The sequence below is a fragment of the Balaenoptera acutorostrata genome, chromosome 5 (genome assembly GCF_949987535.1).
Source record: "Balaenoptera acutorostrata chromosome 5, mBalAcu1.1, whole genome shotgun sequence".
Classification (NCBI taxonomy): Eukaryota; Metazoa; Chordata; class Mammalia; order Artiodactyla; family Balaenopteridae; genus Balaenoptera; species Balaenoptera acutorostrata.
Genome location: NC_080068.1, coordinates 69091228 through 69112646, shown reverse-complemented (window position 1 = coordinate 69112646; position 21419 = coordinate 69091228).

Genomic DNA, 21419 nt, shown 5'->3' with positions numbered 1-21419 from the left:
GGTTAGCTCAATACCAATTTACCCTGAAGTGATAAGGCACTTGGTGCTTCCTAAATTCTCACCTCAGAAGGTGGAATGTTTGCAATCAGTGTCCCCAGAGAATTCTTTAAAACTCCAGAATCCAGGCTGCTTTGGAATATTACTGACCTCGGGGAATTCTTTATAGATAAAGTACTGCAGAACGTTTTTCTAAAGCGTTGATTTGAATAATTTAGCTTCAAAACCAACAAGGGACTGCCAGAGGGATTTTACTGAGTGGAAGGCCTAAATTCATGTCTACAATAAGATAATCACTACCATCTGTTAAACATTTTTTATATACCAGGCACCGTGCTAAGCTCTTTACTTGCTCTATCTCTTGTAAACATCACAATGACCCTCTCAGGGTGGTTCTGCTATTCCCATTTTACTGATGAAAACACTGAGAGTCAAAGAATTTGGATTACATAACTCACACAAAACATGCATAAAGAGGACTAGGAATAAATGAAACAACAGTTTGAAACAACAGTTCAAACACAGTGATAAATGGCAATGAACACAGCACCATTTGGGCCCCCCAAATGAAAGGAGACCTTGCCCCAATTAAGGGGAGCAACCTCTCTTCAACTTCAGCCCCTTTTGCTGTGAGGGTGCCCAGGCCCAGTTTTTCTAAATCTCCAGTCTTTCAAGAGAAAGCAGAAATCCAAATTTTTATGTGAAATTGAAATCTTATTGTTAAATGTTGGCAGCTATTAAAAAGTTTTTCAGCTCTCTGTAGCCAAACAAAATACAGCTGTGGGCTGGATTCAGCTTGTAGGCTATTTGCAAACTCTGTCCTCTGTCCTGGGCAACTGGGGATCATTTGGGGTTCTTTTGTTCTCTTAAGGAAACATGGCTCCTTCAACCAGAGGCCAGAGAGTTTTAAATTATCATTAATGGTTCAATACTGAGGCATAGCCATTACCTGCCCACCCACCTGCCCTTAGAAATACAAAGATCCATGACATTACTCCTGGGAACGTCCATGCGTAATTTGTGAAATCATTACCCTGTGTGACTTGAGGGATCTGGGTTGACGTAGGGGTGCCCAAGGAAGAAGAGGATACAAGGAAAAAAAGGAAAAATGAGCGCCCAGAGAAAGACACCAGGGCACCCTGCTGAGTGCTGCCCACCCCCCATCCCTGGCCCCTGTCTGTTTTCACCATTCGGACCCCTGAAACCTCACGTCCAGAGCCTCAGCCCACCATTCTTCATTTCTGATTTCTCTCCTCTGAGGAGATAAGGACGACCCAAGGCCTCTCGGTGTGTTTTACATCAAAGGCCACTGAAGGGTCCTGACAGCATGGATGTCAGAGCTGCAAATAAACCATTAATCACTCTGCCATTTCATGGACATACTTTTCCCGGAGGGCACGAACTTTCTCCAGGTCACTAATATAAACCACATCTTCCCTGAGCCAATGGGGGAGGCAGAGGGGGGTGTTAGAGGGCAGAGAGCAGCCTCCGTCATTGACACACCATTATTTTCTCTTAACCCTACAGGCCATCGCTATAGTCTTAGCGGATTGTAAATGGTCAATTAAAAAAGAGATGGTTGAAATGAATTAAACAAATGAAGTCACCATTTCAGGGAACGTGTATACCCCAGAGCAGCTGCTTCCAACCCTCCAAAACTCCCCACCTCTAGATCAAGTACCAAGGGAGAGGCCACAGGGACATAACAGGACATTAACGATTTTGCCACTGACCCAAAGCAGAGTGCCTTTGGCAGAGCCCCAGAGTCTGAGTTTCAAGAAGTAGACCCAGGGGAAAGGCATAAAATGCCTTTCCAGGACAGTTTCTCCATTGCACAAGGAAGTCAGGATCACCTGACCAATGGTGCTAACTTGACCAATGCACCCACTAGAGGCCCAGTCCCTGGTGCAAATTGGTCCATTCGCTGAGCCTCTCCTGGGGGCAGGCACAGTGAAAACACAGGTGAGGTCCCTGCTCTCCTGGCATTGACATTCTCATTGGGGCAGGCAGCCAGTGAACGGACCAGATAAACTCAGGTAGCGATAAAGCTATAAAGAACATAAAACAGGAAGGTGGTGTCAACAGTGATGGCAGTTTTAGTTTGAGTGGAAAGAGGGGAGCTTTCATTCACTCAGCAGCTAAACAAGGTAGGAGGCCCGGGGGGTTACCAAAGAAATAGGAATGATGATTCTGTTTGAAGGACCTTATGTGTAGCTGGAGAGGTGAGAGAAGTATGTAAGAGTTCAGAAGAAATTATGAATATGCAAAAACCTACATGCAAACCTGGAAGTACAGGACATAAAGCTGTGATCAGGGCAAGCGACAGTGAGGAAGGACAGGTGTCTCAAGAAGATGAGTCTTAGCAGCTGGGGATAAATTGTGCATCTGGTTGTACCTGGGGGATGGGGGTGGGTGGGAGGGAAGAGCCTTAAGTCCTTAACACTGAGCCACTGGGAACAGGGTCAAGATTTGGTCCTGGGCTGAGATTCCCAAGCTGAACTGTCAGGCAGAGGAGATAACAAGGTACCAGCCTGAAGTCAGATTTGGGAGGAAGGGCAGAAAGAGACACAATACCACACTGGCCTCCAAAGCGCTGCCTGCCTCCCCTGGGGTCTTCCACCTCCCACTCTTGCTGCTGCCACACTGCCCTCTCGCCCACACTCACCCGGGCTTCACTGGCCCGTGGAGACTTTGCATCTGCCAATTCCTCTGCTCAGAAAGTGCCTCTTTCAGATCCTCCCATGTCTGGCTCCTTCTCGTCAACTAGGTCTTGGCTCAGCCATCTCCTCCTCTGCGAGGCTGTGGCTGATCTTCTTCCCCAATCTCTCCCCATCCCCTCACCCTCATGTATTCTCTTCAGAGCACTTTACTATCTTGCCTTTTATTCCTTTGTTTCCTTGTCTCTGTCTGCTTCTCCCCTCTAGAAAGTAAGTTTGGTTTGAGCAGAAAGTTATATGCGTTGCTCTGCGTCTCCTCCCGCTGTTGAAATGCCCCCTGGTACAGAGCAAAAGCTGAATAGATGCTTGTTACTCAGAAGCTAAGTGCCTACTCTGCCCCCAGCATCATGCTGGGCTCCTTCCATGATGATGTCATCATATGACATCACATTTCATCCTCCCGACAGTGCTGAGTGGCAGGTGTTGTCATGCTCATTTTACAGACGAGGAAACTGAGGCCCAGAAAAGCTAACTTACGCAACATCGCAGGGCTCGTAAACAGCAGTGGAACCCAAGTCTGTCAAACCCTGAACTCTCCATCCTTTTCTACCTCACCGCTTTCTTTCCACAAGGAAAACAGGAAGTAAAATCAGGGACATAAAGGAGCTAAATCAGGTGAAGAGTTTCAGACCACAGATAGGAACCCATGAAGGTCAGTCCAGTTGTCAGGTGAAGACCAGGAACCCCAGGGGTCAAGACCAGCCGAGGTAAGGATGGCACCCCTGGAACAACGCAGGACTGGGGAAGGAGGTTGCCAACAGAAAGAAGAGGGTAGGACCCTTTAATACCGAGCTGAACCAAGAGCCATACAGCTAAGTACACCCCTGAGTACAGTACACCTGGGCTTGGTGCCACCCAGCGTCACTTTCTCCTCCAGAGCTCCGACAAACAGGGCATAAGCAAAGAGTGGGGAAAGGGCACGTTCAACACAGAGCTGGTGAGATTCTGTCATAACATAAGAACTGTGCACTTATTCTCAGCTCATGTCATTCCTAGTTTTGCATGTTTAACTCTTTCTTTTATAAACTTAGAAGGTAAGAGATGATGGTTGCTTTTACAAAACATCCTTGGCAAAAATAAGAACTGATAGTCCTCCCTTTTACAGTTTTACTATTTGAACACTCCAAATGTTTAAGAACCAAGGCACTTTGCACCACGGTGCCCCACCCCCAATGACAGAGGCTGCAAACTGGGGGCTCCTGAGTCAAATTCAGCCCAAATGCAGAGGTATTTTGGTTTGGTCACAGTGGATTTTAACATTCTACATTAACTGACAATATTTCCAATAGGAGAATTTATGTACAAATCTGGATTTCTGGCCTCTCTTTACAATTCCAGGGATCTGGCTACACCGGGCCTCCACTCCCTCTGGAACGTGGAGCTGGGTGGTGGCGGCCCCCTGTTGGAGAGGCACGCTGTCACGTGCTCCCCTCCGCCTGCAGCATGATATCTGGGTAGACTGCTGCGGTCATGGCCAAGGTGTCCGTGCCTTTTGGCACCGTGCCCTTTCATTATCATCTTCACACTCCTATGACTCCGGGCTTGCCCGTGTGACTCACTCAGTGGGACCAGAGCAAATGTAAGCACAAGCGGACGCTTGAACAGTGCTTGCACGTGGTGGCTTGTGTCCCTGGCTGTTGAGAACCCTGAGGCCACCGTGTGAACAAACCAAGCTAGCCTGCAGGAGGGGCCGTGAGCAGGCGAACCGAGCACTCTGGCTGGTAACTCAGGGTTACCCCAGACCGGAAGGCCAAGCTAGACCATCCAGCCCCGGCCGAGCCACCACTGACCACGGTCGCATGGATGAGCCCGGGGGAGACCAGAGGGAGAGACACCAAGCTGAGCCCAAACCAAGTTCTATTATTAAATCACTGTTGCCTTAAGCCACTAGATGAGGTGCTTCGTTACGCTAACTGATAGCACACCCACCCTGGGCCTCACTCACTTACCTGAACACCTGCATTATGAAAGCACTTGGGTCTGTGACTCCCACTTTAAGATATCGAAGACCCTTTCCACGGGCATATGTGTACACACACTCACGCACGCTCATTTATAGGTATCTGATTATTAAGTGACAGCAGGGAATTTAAATTGTTCCCTCCAGCCCCCAGGACAGCACCTGGCACACAGTTGGCCCTTAATGAATACCTTTTGAATGAATAAATGAATTCACAGATGTTTCCCTAAGTAACTTAATTTAAGAGGTAGCCTAGAGGTGGTCACAGCCCCAGGAACTTGGCACTAGAGGAATCCCCGAGATCATCTCCAGGTAGCATTAAGGATCCTTGAACACCCATTGCAGCCAGGCCCTTGGCTACCCAGACAGCTTGCTGTATCTGCTAAAATACAGCACATGTGAACTCACTCAGTGGGGATTGAGGTTTGACAGCGCTTATAATCACAACCTATTTGTCATTTGCGCTTGGCTTTTCACTGGCGTTGACGGAGGTCTAGATGGCAAGGGGCTCTCCTACAACAGCCGAGGGAGATACGACAGAGCTGCGGGTGTTAGCTGAAGAACGGCCACCATGAGAGCTGGGTCCTGCTCGCCTACTGAGTAAGTTGTGACTGTTACTTTTCAAGGGATTAAAAATAGGAATGCCTTGTGAACAAAGCACTGGGTACTCTGAACAGCCAGACATGAACACACATCGTTCTTGTTTGACCATGAGAGCTTGGTCAGCAGAGGAAACTGCCTCTCTCCTTCTACCATTTTCTTGCTCATTGTTTTCCTTTTTCAAAAAGAAGAGATGTTTATTAAATTAATCAAAGACACTATTTGGGGGAGGTGCATAGCAACCTGGAAACCATAACACTTGGAGAAATGGACAGCAACTCAGAATTGCAAAACTGGAAGTCCTAAATTTTAGTGCAATTGCTTGCTTCGTAATTACTTCGTGACTGAGGTAGCCAGTCTGTCTAAACTCTAGATCGCGCATCAACAAGACGGGGGACATAATATCCGCTCTGCTGACTTCATAGGGCTTTTGAGACGATTAAATGAGATGACAGAAGTGAAAATGTCATTCAAACATTAATAATTACAGAATAAAACTTGGTAATGATCCATAGGCACAAATACAGGAAGAGAAATGAAATCTGTGCCAGGCCCTCCTACAAAGACACTATGAACCCATCGGAAGCCGTGGGTAGCGGGGCGGAGCACCAACACCAAACCATCAAGGGAGGAAACAGAGAGGAATCAGGACCAGATCAACGGGCTGGATCAGAGACACACAGATGTGGGGCTGGCGGGGAGTCCAGGCCTTCAACAGGACCAGGACACAGAGATGCTGGGGGTCAGCCGCGGAGGGCCCAGGGCATGGAACCGACAGCTGCTGTTGTGCCTGCCCAGCCCCCAGTCCTCCTTCCCGGCTTTCCTCCGGAGGAGCTCGCCGCTCCCTCGTTGGCGTGCGCCATGCCCACAGCCTAACCAAGTGCTTTCCATGTGGCCGGACCTAGTCCAATCACATTCCATTTGCCGGGAGTAGAAATCTTTACTGGAATGACACAAGGATGGGGAATATTTGGGGTGAATATATTTCTAGAGAGCACCCTGAAAGACCATTCCTGAGTCCTGCTACCGAAATCTCCAAGGCTGCCTTGTTTTCAGTCTTTTCTGAGGCCTAATTGCTCTGATAAATCAACCTTTCCTTGAGTCTATGAACCACCCAGAATCCTTCCAATATTTTCTCTTTTACTTTCTCTATTTTCTTTTCTTCTTTTTTTTTTCTTAAGTTAACCAGAGTTCAGGACTTCCCTGGTGGTGCAGTGGTTAAGAATCCGCCTGCCAATGCAGGGGACACGGGTTTGATCCCTGGTCCGGGAAGATCCCACATGCTGCGGAACAACTAAGCCCGTGCGCCACCGCTACTGAGCCTGCGCTCTAGAGCCTATGAGCCACAACTACTGAGCCCATGTGCCACAACTACTGAAGCCCGCGGACCTAGAGCCCGTGCTCCACAACAAGAGAAGCCACCGCAATGAGAAGCCCGTGCACCACAATGTAGAGTAGGCCCCGCTCACCACAACTAGAGAAAGCATGCGCAGCAACGAAGACCCAACGCAGCTAAAAATAAATAAATTTATTAAACAAACGAACAAACAAAAGTTAACCAAAGTTCTTTTCTGCTGCTTATAAGTAAACAAGCAAATGCAAACGATCCAGGCATCTACCTAAGGTCTAGTTACATAGAAGGGGACAGGTGTCTTGCACCCCTTGTTGCTCTTGGTGATGTTGACCTCCCCTCCCTGGCCTACCCTGCTTGCTTCTGTGAGTTTTCTGACACAATCTGAGAAAATTGTTGGGCCCCTGAACAGGGAGTTGTGGAAAGACAAGGGCATAAGGTGAATCCAGGCTTAAAGCCAAGCTGCTACCAGAATCTAAGAACAGAGATGGGACTAAGCAGTGCCGCTCCCTCATAACTAGTGCAGGCCAAATCGTCATTAGCACATCATGACTAACTTTACACTCCCCAACCTTAAGACAATCTGAGGAAAGCCACAGTGAGAGAAGTAAGGCAGCATGGAGTGTGGCTAAGGGACTGACAGGGCCCAAAGCCTTGTTCTGCCTCTCAGGAGCAGTGTGACCTTGGAAAAGTTACTTAACCTCTCTGTTCCATTTTTACCCCCTCTCTAAAATGGAAATGATAATAACACATATGCCTATCTCATGGAGCTGTTATGAGAATAAAATATTTTGGTATTTGTAATGTACCTAGAATCATGTGTGGCACATAGCAAGGGCCGTATAAGGGTTTGTTAAAATAAATAATCAATGTTTCCCCTAAGTCAAAGTTGGGAACCTGAGGTGGTTTATTTAGCCTGGAGAGGAAGTCTTTCAAAAAAGACAAGAAAACCTCTCAATAGCAAATATGAACTTTGCCGGGCTAACCACATGCCATTTGACACTGAGAAGAGGATCAAAGGAAATCAGCCCACAGGGTCTTTGTGTCATGGTTGTTTGGGGTCAATTCTATCAATTGACCCTTATTTATTTTGTTTGAGAAGAGGAGGATAAGCCTTCCCCAAGGGTAATGAGGCTTTGGCCCATTGGTCCATGCAATGACAAGCTATCTTAAAACACAGACAGAGGGGACAGCCCCACCCCCTCAGATTTGGGGACTCCGTGTGTTGGTCATTTTTTTGTGTTGCTTGGTAGTCAGGCATACTTATGGGCTCCATCCTTCTCTCTTTTTACCATCTCAGCCACTCACTTCCTGCCTCCCCTGATAATGGGATGTCCTTTTCCCTGTGTGGTGATGGGCACACAGGTGGCAATGTGGGGAACTGCAGCCCAGCCGCCCCGCTGCAGGGGAATCTCCCTGGCTCATGGTTAATGCCTCCTTTTCCAAGGAGCCCGTGCTCCAGCCATCACTCAAGGATGGAAAGTCCCTGCCAGCTCAGTCTCTCTGGTTTTTGTTGGCATATTCTAACCCTCCGCTCAATGAAGATGGATTGTAGCACGAAGGCCAGAGAAAGGGAACAAAAAGGGGGAATGTCAATGGTGATATGAGAAAGGACAAGTGAATTACTAGAACTAGAATTGCTCTTGGCATCAGCTCCCGCTTAATTGTTCCTATTTAGCTAGAAGTATTTGTGGTTTGGCCTGTCAGCAGTTACTTCTTCCTTCTCCATCTGATGGTTTTCCCTGACCTACTTGCTGAAAGATGCTTGGGCAGAGAATCTTTCTCTCCACTGACTTAGATGCTGAAGTGGGGGATCTGCTGGTGGTAGGACCATCAGAGGGCTTCCTTTACTCCCCCTTTGTTCCCACTGGGTCTCCAGAACCATCCCATTTCCTGGCACTCATGAGCCTCACTGGCCATGGCCTGCACACCCGGTCAGTCTCAAATTCCCCCATATTCCTCTCTCCAAATATCTTCCATTTGCTCTGCATTGCTGGCCAATGCACATTTCCCAGCCTTTGTTAGGGTTATTTTAAGACCTTCAGAGACCCTAAGCATTCTTACTTCTGGAGGCTTCACCCCACATCAAAGCAGACATCCTAAACTGCATCCACTTCCATCATTGAATATAATTTCCATTTAATGACAGATGAATTGAGTTGCATATGACTGACATATGATTACTTTTTATAGATATTTAATTAAACATTTTAATTGCAATTTCACAGCTTTCTTTTTATATTTTATTTTTTTATTTTATTTTTTTTTTTTATTTCAAATATTTATTTATTTATTTACTTATTCTTGGCTTTGTTGGGTCTTCGTTTCTGTGCGAGGGCTTTCTCTAGTTGGCGGCAAGCGGGGGCCACTCTTCATCGCGGTGCGCGGGCCTCTCACTATCGCGGCCTCTCTTGTTGCGGAGCACAGGCTCCAGACGCGCAGGCTCAGTAGTTGTGGCTCACGGGCTTAGTTGCTCCGCGGCATGTGGGATCTTCCCAGACCAGGGCTCGAACCCGTGTCCCCTGCATTGGCAGGCAGATTCTTAACCACTGCGCCACCAGGGAAGCCCACTTTTTATATTTTAGAACCAGAATTTTTTTCAAAAGGAAAACACTTTTCCTGTCCTATGAAAATCTCATAGGCCCTAGATATTGTGCCTGTAGTAGATTAAATGGCCCTGTTCTTCAACCAAAGGCAGTGAGCTAGAAAGCTAACCAATCTCCTATAGTTTGGGAAACCAAGCAGTGCATAAGTCCCCTACATACGAACCTTCAAGTTGTGAAATTTCAAAGATGCGAATATGCCCAGAGAAAGGATGAAGAGAGACAAGAGGAAGAAGAAGTAACTGAAGAACTGAAGAAATTCATGACGCAGGAAATGGCAAGGGGATTTTCTTTATCTGAGGAGGCCCTGTTAGTTTTTGAGGCACAGGACCCGAATTCAGAACGGTACACGAAGGTTGCAGCAGCCGTTCAGAACGCAAACCAGTGTCACTGTTCAGAATGCAATCTCTTCATCTATGATGAGAAAGAAAGAGCTATGACCCAGACACCCCTAGATCGTTTTTTCAAGAGGGTAGATAGAATTGAATCCAGCAAGGAACCAGAACCTGTGCCATCAACGTCAGGCATGAGTGAAATTGCAGCTTGCCCTCCGTCTCCTATTGCTGACGATCCTTCAGCTCTACCATCTCCCACCTCCTCCCCCTCCTCCAGTCAGTAACTGTTCTTGCCTCTTCACTTGATGCCAGCCCCTGGATGCCAGCTGTTGTACTGTACTACTGTACTTTTCAAGGTACTGTACTGTAAGACTAAAAATGTTTTCTTTATTTTTTGTGTTTATTTGTTTTTTACGTATTATTTGTGTGAAAAGTATTATAAACCTATTACAGTACAGTACTATATAGACGATTGTGTTAGTTGGGTACCTAGGCTAACTTTGTTGGACTTACAAACAAATTGGACTTATGAATGCACTCTCAGAACAGAACTCTTGTATGTAGGGGACTTACTGCACACTTAGAAATGGTAAATTTGCACTTACCATGGGATTTTGCTCATCTTAGGGTAAGGAAAACTGTATATGGAAGAGAATATAACTTATGAGGTAAAGATTACACATCTGATTTTATTATCATCATCATAGATTATCAATCATAACAACTACCCCTTATAAGTATTTACTGCTTACTAGAGCTTTTGTATATATCATCTCAGTTAAACTTATAACCTTACGCAATAAATATTATCTACATTTTACTAATGAGACAACTAGGGCTGATGGAGTAATGAGAGGCACAGGTGAATTTGACCCTTGGTCCAACCGACTTCACAGCACATGTGTTCTGCTTCACCATGCTGTCTGGTACTTTCTTGTACTAAAATCATCAGACAAGGTAGGCCCATATGTGCCTGTGATGGTTAATGTTGTGTGTCAACTTGATGGGGCCATGAGGTGCCCAGATATTTGATGGAATATTATTCAGAATATGTCTGTGGGAGTGTTTTTGGATGAGATTAACATGTAAATTGATAGACTGAGTAAAGCAGATTGCCTTCCCTAATGTAGGCGGGCCTCATCCAGTCAGATGAAGGCCTAGATAGAATTTAAAAGTCTGACCCTCCCCTGAATAAGAGGGAATTCCTCTTGCCTAACTACCCTCAAGTTAGGACTTTTTTGTTTCTGCCTTTGGATTTGAACTGAAATATTGGCTCTTGAGTCTGGAGCCTGCTGTCTTTCAGATGGGAACTTACACCATTAGCCCTTCTAGTTCTCAGGACTTCAAACTTGGACTAAAACTGCATATCTGCTCACTTGGGTCCCTGGCTTACCAACTACTGCTCTTGGGGTTTGCCAGCCTCCATAATTGCATGAGCCGATTCCTTATAATAAATCTCTTTATTATAGGTTCGCCTCTCTGAAGAATTCTGACTAATATGATACCCCAAGCCTTCAGTCTCTCCTCATAACACATTCTACTATAGGACTTCTACAAACACCATATGTCAGGAAGCAGTATCTGGAGGGCAAGGTTTCCAACTGCAACTCCTTTCTCCTCTCAGGAAAAAAAAAAAAAATGAGGCATTAATCATGGTATTATTATTTTATGTAAAAAAAAAAAGAGAGTGATGCCCAGCCCAAATTTTATCTGGCAGAATTAGAATAATAGTTTCTACCTAATCCAATAGAAGTGTGAAAAAACAAGGCAGCAAGGGCTAGGGGAAGTGGTAATCATATCTCTCACTTGGGGTTTGGGGCTTATTTTGAGATTTATTGTGTTTATGTTTATGTGAGGAGGATAGGATACTACTGGAAATTACAGGCAGGGCAAACTATCCTTGTTGGGCAGGATTCCTTTGCAGACATCCTTAACTGCTTCCAAAATCCATCATCAAAATCAAATATAATGTATGTAAAATAATTATGTAATAGATGAGTTGAGTTGCAATTGACTAGCTGACATATTATTGCTTTATTGCTATATTTAATTGTGGCTACTTTCAGTTCTTCTAGTCAAACAGAGGACAGATACATAGCTTAGGGCAGGAGAAACTAGCTCTGTGTGTGTGTATAATACAGAGGCCTGGCCTTGGCAACGTCACACTTAATCCCAGAAATAGCAGGTGTCAGAGCCCCCTTTACCACCTGGGTGGAGAGGAAGGCAGTGTTATATGACCCACAGAGGAGAGAGGATTCTGGTCTTCATTCCCAGCTCATAGCTCTGGCTTAGCACCTAATGTGGCACAGCTTGGTCTGACGACCAGGATTATGCTCATAGTTTTTCTATGCTGAGACAAAAAAAAGCTAAAGGCAAAGAAAGGAGGTGGCTTGCCCAAAGACATCCAAGTGATGATGATGATGATGACGATGATGAAGAGAAGGAGGAGGAGGACACTTTTACCCACTCCTGCTACATGTACATGCATATACGATTCCTAACCTTCATAACAATCCTATGAGGTAGATGTAATCATCCTCCTCTTATGGTTGAGTAAACTCAGGCTAAGAACGATTGATTAATTTGATCCTAGTCACGTAGTTTCTAGCGGTTGAGATGAGATTTGAACCCATATCTGCTTAACTCCAAAGTCTTCATACTACTGTTGGATATGTTTCTTTTTTTCACCCTATTTATAAAAATAAACCAGATGGCTAAGCCAATCTGAATTGACTGTCCAGCAGCCAACCTCTCTTCCATGGAATTGTGGATTACATTACCCCAGAGTTAGTAGTTGGTGGAGAAGCATTTTTCGAAGCCTTCTGTTTTTGACTCCAACTGTCATGGTGGTTACCGGAGGCTGACGTAATGCAGCTTTCATTGGTTTAATTGTCAGGGAGCCTTAAAATTACCCCCCACTCCTCTCCAAGATCATGTCTCATGGCCTCCAAATTGAAGACTGGGCCACTCTAACTCCTACTCGTGTCTTTCCAACACTGCCTGCACCATTTCTGGCTGGGGAAGGCTATGTTTTTAAATATACTTTTGCATTTTAACTGTCTGTCTTGCCCTGTCTGATCAGGCCAAGCTGTGGCCACAATTGTGTATAATTAGTTAACTTCACTCACTGTCTCTTGTGTTTACGGTTCTCTGCCCAATTCCAAGTGACAAATGGCTATCCAAAGCCATGGGCTTGACCCCAGGTGACCCTGTGTTTGATTGCCTTCATCCCAGTGCACGGGTCAGCACTCAGAGATTCCCATAGCTCTTGCTCAGCTGGTAATTGATTTCCATGTGAATTCATGGGCCAGTTGGCAGAACTGGGCCATTGGGCACATTGACAGCACAGGCAGGAGGCAGCCTAGGGCATCCACCATTTTAGAGCAGGTCACTGGCATATTGACTTCAAATAAAGACCTGTACTTAAGGGGACATTGCCCACCCAGTGCCAGGAAGTTAAAATGCTTACTAAGGATTCATATCCCAAGGTTCCCAGACTTCTCCTGAAAGCAGAAATTCAATGAGCAATTCCCAAGTAATAGGACAGGAGTTTCCCCAGTTTTCTTTTCGACCTTTTGTTTGGCTTCTGTGCTAGCTGATGCCAATCAACTGTCAACAAATGAGAAATAATGCCTAGGTCACACTTCTGTTTTCCACCTGTTTATTTATGCATCATTAATACCTTCACTTTAAGAGTTGTTAATGTATCAAGACAATGTTTGTTCAAGCTCAGTAAAGTGCAGTGAGGAGGGAAGGGTCCTAGATAAGAAGTTGGAGGGCCGGGCCTGGGTCTTAGACACCCCTCTGCTTCTGATTGGATGTGTACTTCACCTCTGGACTCAGTTTCTTCATTAGTGAAAGAAGGAGGAGGAGAAGGAGAAGAAGAAAGAGGAGGATGAAATAAAAAGGGAGGAGGGAAGGAGAGAAGAAAGGAAATGAGAGAGGGAGGGAGGGAAATAGGAAGGAAGAAAAGAAGAAGAAAGAAAGCAGTTGGACTAGATAAATGATTTCAAAATTTCCCTCCAGCTTCCTGCTTTGTGTATTTCAAAGTATGTTATCAGGTGAATAAACATTTAAAATTGTTATGTCCTCTTGATGAATTGAGTCCCTTATCATTATAAAGTGACTTTCTTTATCACTGGAAATATTCTTTGCTCTGAAATTTACTGACTATTAATATAATGATTCCAGCTTTCTTTTGATTCGTGTTAACATGGTATACGTTTTTCCATCTTTTTTATTTTTCATCTTTTTTTTCTTCATATTTAAACTACATTTTTTGTAGGAAGTTTATAGTTGGGTCTTTTTTTCCCCTCTGCCTTCTAGCTGGGATATTTAAACCATTCACATTTAATGTGATAATTGATATGGTTAGATTTAAATCTATCATCCTATCTGTTCTTTGTTTCATTTTTGCTCTTTTTTTTTTTTTTTTTTTTTTTTACTTCTTTTGGATTTCATCTTTTTAGCTATAACTCTTTGTTGTGTTATTGTATTTGCTCATTAGAGGTTATATTATATATCTTCAACTTATCATATTCTACCTTCAAGTGATATTATTCCACTTCACATATAGTATAAAAACCTTGCAGTAGAATACTTCCATTTCTCCCCTCCCAACTTTTATACTATTGTTGTCAGACATTATGCTTTTACTTATGTTAATCCCCATGTTAATGCATTGTTATTTTTTAAACAATCAATTGTTTCCCTTCTTTTAAATATTTAGTTAGTTAGTTAGTTAGTTACTTATTTGGCTGCACTGGGTCTTAGTTATGGCACATGGGATCTTCGTTGTGGCACGCAGGATCTTTTAGTTGCGGCATGCAGGATCTAGTTCCCTGATCAGGGATTGAACCCAGGCCCTCTGCATTGGGAGCATGGAGTCTTAACCACTGGAGCACCAGGGAAGTTTCCAATTGTTTCTTAAAGAGATTTAAACAAGAAAAAAATCCCTGTATATTAATATTTACTTACGTAGTTGCCATTACTGGTGCTCTTCATTCTTTTGTGTATATCCTTTTTCCACTTGGTACCATTTTCCTTCTGCCTGAAGGGCTTCCTTTAACATTTCTTGTAGTGCCAGGACTGCTGCTCATAAATTCCTTCAGTTTTGTAATTCTTAGAAAGAATATCTGCTGTCATTCTTACCTATGCTCCTCAGTACATAATGTCTCTTTTTTCTCTGGCTTTTTAAAATGTTTTTTCTTTAACACTGGTTTTGAATAATTTGATTATGATGTTACTTGGTCTAGTTTTCTTCATGTTTCTTGGGTTAACTGGTCTTCTTGGATCTGTGGGTTAATAGTTTTTGTCAAATTTGAGAATTTTTCAGCCACTGTTTACTGAAATACGTTTTCTTTTCCCCCTCTTTCTTTTGGGGACTCCATTTACACATATATTAGGCTTCTTGAAGTTTTCCCACAGATCTTTGATGATTATTTCATTTTTTAAAATTATTTTATCTTTCAGTGTTTTATTGTGGATAGTTTCTATTGCTATGTCTTCAGGTTCACAAATGTTTTCTTATGCAACATCTAATCTGCTATTAATCCCAGTGTATTTTTAGCATTTATTGTAATTTTCATCTCTAAATGTTCTATTTGAGTCTCTTATACCATCCATGTCTTTAACTTTTGAACATATGTTCTGTGTTATAATTACTATCTTAATATCCTTGACTGTTCATTCTAACATTTTTGTCAGTCCTGGGTCAATTGCAATTGACTGATATCTCTCTCCCCATTATGGGTCATATTTTTATGCTTTTTTACATGGCTGATAATTTTTGTTTAGATGACAGTCATTGCAAATTTTACCCTGTTGGGTGCTGAATATTTTTATACTCCTATAAATATCTTGAGCTTGTTTGGGGGCACAGTTAAGTCAGATGGAAAGAGTTTGATCTTTTGGGTTCTTGCTTTAAGAATTTTTAGCTAGGGGCAGAGATTGCTCATTTTACAACTAATTATTTCCCACTTTGAAGGCAAGAGTCTTCTGTGTACTAAAGAACTCACAAAACTCAAAAAAAACATCCAATTTTTAAAAGAGAAAAACACTGAACAATTGAGCAGACACTTCTCTTATCTATCAATCTATACAAATGACGAAAAGGCAGATAAAAATGTGCCCAACATCATTAGTTATTAGGGAAATGCAAATTAAAATCACAATGAGATGCCACTACACACCTATTAGAATGGCTAAAATTTTTTTTAACTGACTATATCAAGTGTTGGTGAGGATGCAGAAGAATAGGAACTCTCTTACACTGCTGGTGGGGATGTAAAATGGCACAACCACTTTGCAAAACAGTTTGGCAGTTTCTTAAAAAGTTAACCATATAGCTACCATATGATCTAGCCATTCTACTCCTAAGTAATTACTCAAAAGAAACGAATGAGTGCATATATCCCACAAAGATTTATACATGAATGTTCAAAGGAGGTTCATTTGTAACGGCCCCAAACTGGAAACCACCCAATGTCCATCAACAAGTGAATAAACAACCTGTAGTTAGCTATACAATGAAATACTACTCAGCATTAAAAAGGAATGAACTATAGATACACTCTGCAACTTGAATGGATTGCAAAATAATTACGCTGGGTGAAAGAAACCAGACAAAATAAGAATACATACTGTATGATTTCATTTATATCATATTCATGAATATGCAAACTACTGTAAAAGAAAACAGATCTATGTTTCCTTGAAGGCCTGAGGATAGGAAGGATCTGGAGGAGGAAGGAGAAATAGGATAGAGGAATTGCAAAGGAGCACAAGGAAACCTTGGGGGGGGAGGCGATGAATGTGTTATTTTGATTGTAATGATGATCTTAGAGGTGTATACATATGCCCAAACTTACCAAATTTTATACTTTAAATATGTGGAGTTTACTGTATTTCAATTATATCTCAATAAAGTTGTCAAAAAAAAAACCCCACAAGCAGTGACTTAAAGTGGGCTTCCACTGTCCAAACTTAGGACAATCTGTGCAGGAAAAGAAATAGTAATGGTATTGGATAGAATAAAAAAAAAATTATCCATGAGTCCATAGTGACACCAAAAAAGAGAGAAAGGAGAAAAAGAGAAGTAGGAGGAAGCAAATGTGATGGGGGCTCTTCTTTACAAAAGAATGTCAGCCAACAAACATAGAAAGAATGATGAAATAAGAAAATCACTATTTACCTACTCCCAGTTTAATAATGGATTCAGGTAAGGAGGAATGATAGATGCCAAAATATGGGGTGAAATCAGCTCTATAAATATTAGCCTACTCATCAAGATAAGGTTAAATTACACTCAACTATTCTGCTTTTAAAAGCAGAAAAGTATGTATTACTTCAGCTCTGCTTTAATTGCTCCTCAAAAAATTTGTCTGTTTGTTATTATTGATTCACTAATACAATTGCTTGATTCATGCCTGAATTCCCACTAGACTGTATGTACCGAGAAAGAGAGGATCTGGTCCTTATTTGCTCATCAGACTTTAACAGGGTGCCTGGTAAGAGCTAGTTAACTACTTCTGAAATGAATGAGTGAGTGAATGAATGAAGACCACAGACTTATAGTCAATACCATTTTAACTGAACTGCCCTGTGTTACAGCTAGCTATTAGCTGCCCTTGTAAGTGCCATGAGGGCAAAAACCTGGCCTATTCTTGTCATGGATTTAGCTACAACCCCTAGAACAGCACCTGGCACATAGTATGCCTTCAGTAAATATTTGCTGAACGAACAACTTAGAATGGGTATCTCCATCAGACTGTAAACTTTGTGAGGGCAAAGACAATCTTTGAAACCCTCCATGACAAGCACAGCACTCTGAACATAGTAGGGGCTCAATAAATATGTGAGAAGGAGCAAATGAATGAATGATGAAGAGTTGAATCCCATCCACACTTTCTTACTAAACTGAGTGAAGACCACAAACATTCCAAGGAGAAGCGGCTCAGGGAAGGCGGAAGTGGAAAGGGCTTTGGGAGACAGCACTGGCAGCAGTGTGGATGGAAGGCCAGGCTGGTGGAGGTTCAGCCTGCAGGCAGAGGAGTGAACCCCTGAGAGCCCCACCTGCTGTGGTCCCTTCCTCTCTGCAGCCCCTAGAGCTGGATGCATTCTGACTTTGCCAGGAAAGTGCCACCCACAAACTCCCACTTCCCCTCTGGAGAGTCCACAGTCAAGTGTTTCCCATTTGGCGGCCAGGCTGACTGAGCCAGCAAAGGCTCCACGAGGAGGGCTCTGTGGAGTCCGGCAAGCAGGGGGGCACCTTTACTTAGTCTGTGAAAGGAAACGGTCCAGAAGAAGAAAGACCATCATCCAGAGAGTCATCAACACTCCAGGATTCTTTCTGGAGCTTTGAATCTGAAAGTGGAGGTTTCATTAAAGCACCAACCAAATTTAAAGAAAAAAATAAAACAAAATAAAGCAGAGGAATCCAAGCTAACCTTTCTGCTAATGATCTTATAACTTAAGGGAGTATTATGCTCTGAAATGGGGCCTTGTCTGAGAGAATCACAGAATTGTATTGTTCGTATGCCCTGTGATTTGTTTTGGACACAGTGCTGCCTGCCACTGCATCTCAAATCTCATTAGAGCAAGTGCTGCTGGAACAAGAAACTTGTCTACAATCAGAACTACAGACAAAGGTTCATTCATTTAAGTTACACTTTCAACAAGTAAATTCCAGTATGGTGAAAGCATTCTTTACCTAGAGTTTATAGTACTGAGTTTGAACTCATCCAAGCTCTTAAGTTCAGAGCTTCCAACAAAAAGAAAAGGCAACCTACCATTATCCTTCATTCCCACCTGCAACCCTGTGGGAGAGCCCTGACAGACTAAGAAAAACTCCAGTTTGATTCAGGCTGGATCAGAGTCGATTACTAAGCCATCCAAACAGAGCAGCAGTTCCTACTCCATTAGATCACTGAAGAGAAAAAAAAATGCCTTATCCCCTTGCTACCCAAACTGTAGATCTTGAACCAGCAGCATCAGCATCAGCTGAGAATTTTTAGAAATGAAAGTCTTTGTGACCTTAGATTAGGCAATGGTTGCTTAGATATAACACCAAGAGCACAAGCTACAAAAGGAAAAGTGGATAAAGGAGATATCAACTTTATGCTTCAAAGGACACTATCAAGAAAATGAAAAGATAACCTCCAAAATGAGAGAAAATAGTTGCAAATCATATATCTGATAAGGATCTAATATCCAGAATATATAAAGAACACTTACAACTCAACAATGAAAACACAGGGAAGTTCCCTGGTGGCCTAGGGTTAGGATTCTGGGATTTCATTGCCATGTCCCAGATTCGATCCCTGGTGGGAGAACTGAGATCCTGCAAGCCACACAGTGCAATCAAAAAAACAAAAACACAAACAGTAAAAAGACAACGAATTTTTTAAATGTGCAAAGGATTTAAATAGATATTTCTCTAAAGAAGATATATAAATGGCCAAATAAACATATGAAAAGATGCTCAACATCATTAGTCATTAGGGAAATGCAAATCAAAACCACAGTGAAATGCCATTTCGCACTCACTGGAATGGCTATCACACACACAAAAATAATCAGACAGTAACGAGAGTTAACAAGGATGTGGAGAAAGTGGAACTCTCACACATTGCTGGTGGGGATGTAAAATGGTGCAGCCACTTTATAAACTAGCTTGGGAGTTCCTCAGAAAGGTAAACATAGAGTTACCATATGGCCCAGCAATTCCACTCCTAGGTATATAGCCACCAGAATTGAAAACATATGTACACACAATAACTTGTATACAGAGATTCATATTGGCATTATTTATAATAGCCAAAAAGTGGAAACAATCCATTTGTTCATCAATTAATGGATAAACAAAATGTGGAATATCCATACAATGGAGTCAGCCATCAAAAGGAATGAAGTACTGATACATGATACAATATGCATGAACCTTGGAAACATTATGCTTAGTGAAGGAAGCCTGACACAAAAGGCAGCGCATTGGACCATTCGATTTATATGAAATGTCCAGAATAGGCAAAGATCCAGAGACAGAAAGTAGTTTAGAGTTAGTCAGAGACTGGAGGGAGGAGGAGCAGGAAGTGACTACCAATGGGTACAAGGTTTCTCTTTGGGGTGATGAAGATGTTCTGGAATTAGACAGTAGTGATGGTCACAAACTGTGTGAATATATTAAAAAATCACTGAATGCTACACTTTAAGTGGTGAATTTTATGGTAGGTGAATTATATCAGAATAAAAATTAAATAAAAAGAAAAAAAAGTAGGCCCCAACTAAGACTCCCTGCATTACTATCTATATTTTAACAAGATCCTCATATAATATGAATGCACATTAATGTTTGAGAAGCACTCCTCTAGCACACTGGATCTCATACGTGGCTAAAATTTGGAATCACCCAGGGAGATTTCAAAACTGCTCCATGACCTGGTAAGTTGTCTTTCTGTGTCTTATCTGCCCAACTCACATACAAGCCCATGAGATGTGTGGGATGGACCTCATGGCCCTTGATGGTTAGCACTATTTGCAAGACATCTCTCGGTTCTCAAGCACAGTTATTGCTTCATTTAAGAGCAAGGACTCTGGGCCAGGTTACCTCATTCAAATTACAGCTGTGCCACTGATTAGCAGTGAAACCTTGAACAAATGACTTATCTTCTCATGCCTCAGTTTTCTTATTTGTAAAATGAGGATAATAATACAGCTACTTCATATAGGAATAAATTACTTCATATATATAAAGCACTTAGAATAATACCTGGTATAGAGTAAGCATTATGTATATATGTTAGATATTATTATATAAGCAAATATCCTTTTATAAAATATTTATTATATGGTATGTTATTATACATTGTATATTATTATTATATATATAACACTAGCAACTATGGAACCCTGACCATGTGTCAGGCACTGAGCTTGTGTTTTACATTATTTTATGTAATTATCCCAATGATTCTAAAAGATAGGAATTCATTCAGCAAATAGTTATTAAGCATCTGTCAACCATATACCTGACCCAGATGTGAAACTGAAGTCAGTTCAGGTTGCTATAACAAAATACCACAGACCGGTGGTATTATAAATAGCAGAAATTTCTTTCTCACAGTTCTAGAGGCTGGGAAGTCCAAGATCAAGGCGCTGGCATGTTTGGTGTCTAGTGAAGGCTCACTTCCTGCTCCATTGACATAGATGGCGGTCTTCTTGCTGTGTCCTGACATGATGGAAGGGGTGAGGGAGACTCTGTGGGGTCTCTGTTATAAGGGCACTAATCCCATCATGAGGGCTCCACCCTCATGATCTAATCCCCTCCCAAAGACCCCACCTCCTAATAGCATCAAGTTTGAGGTTAAGATTTCAACATAGGAATTCTAAGGGGACAGGAACATTCAGTCCATAGCACCAGGGAAGTTAAGAGACTCGCCCAGGGTCACAGAGCTTATGAGCAGGGAAGCCCAGCCTGACTCCAGAATTTTGGTTCTTGCCTATCACCTTCTGTGGCCTCCCTTCAAAAGCATACAACCTGGTAGGAGAAATGCAAAGGCAAGTGGCCAACTGGGTACAGGCACGTGCGGGAAGGAGGCCTGGGGGTGCCCAGCAAGGACATTTGGGGTGGCCCTGTGTGCGGCACTGACAGAGATTGGTGCACTGTGGGGGGAGGAGGGGCAGGCAGAGGGTCTGCTGTGATCACGCTCCTTCTTTCAGTGTACGAAACCCCTCCAGGAAAACAAAGGCGAGAGTGCAGTCTTCTCTATGAGCCGGGCAGACGCCCATGTTCCGGAAAGCCCCATCTCATGAACAGGACAGCAGCAGCTCCCACGGTCAGTGCCGGCCTCAGCTCAC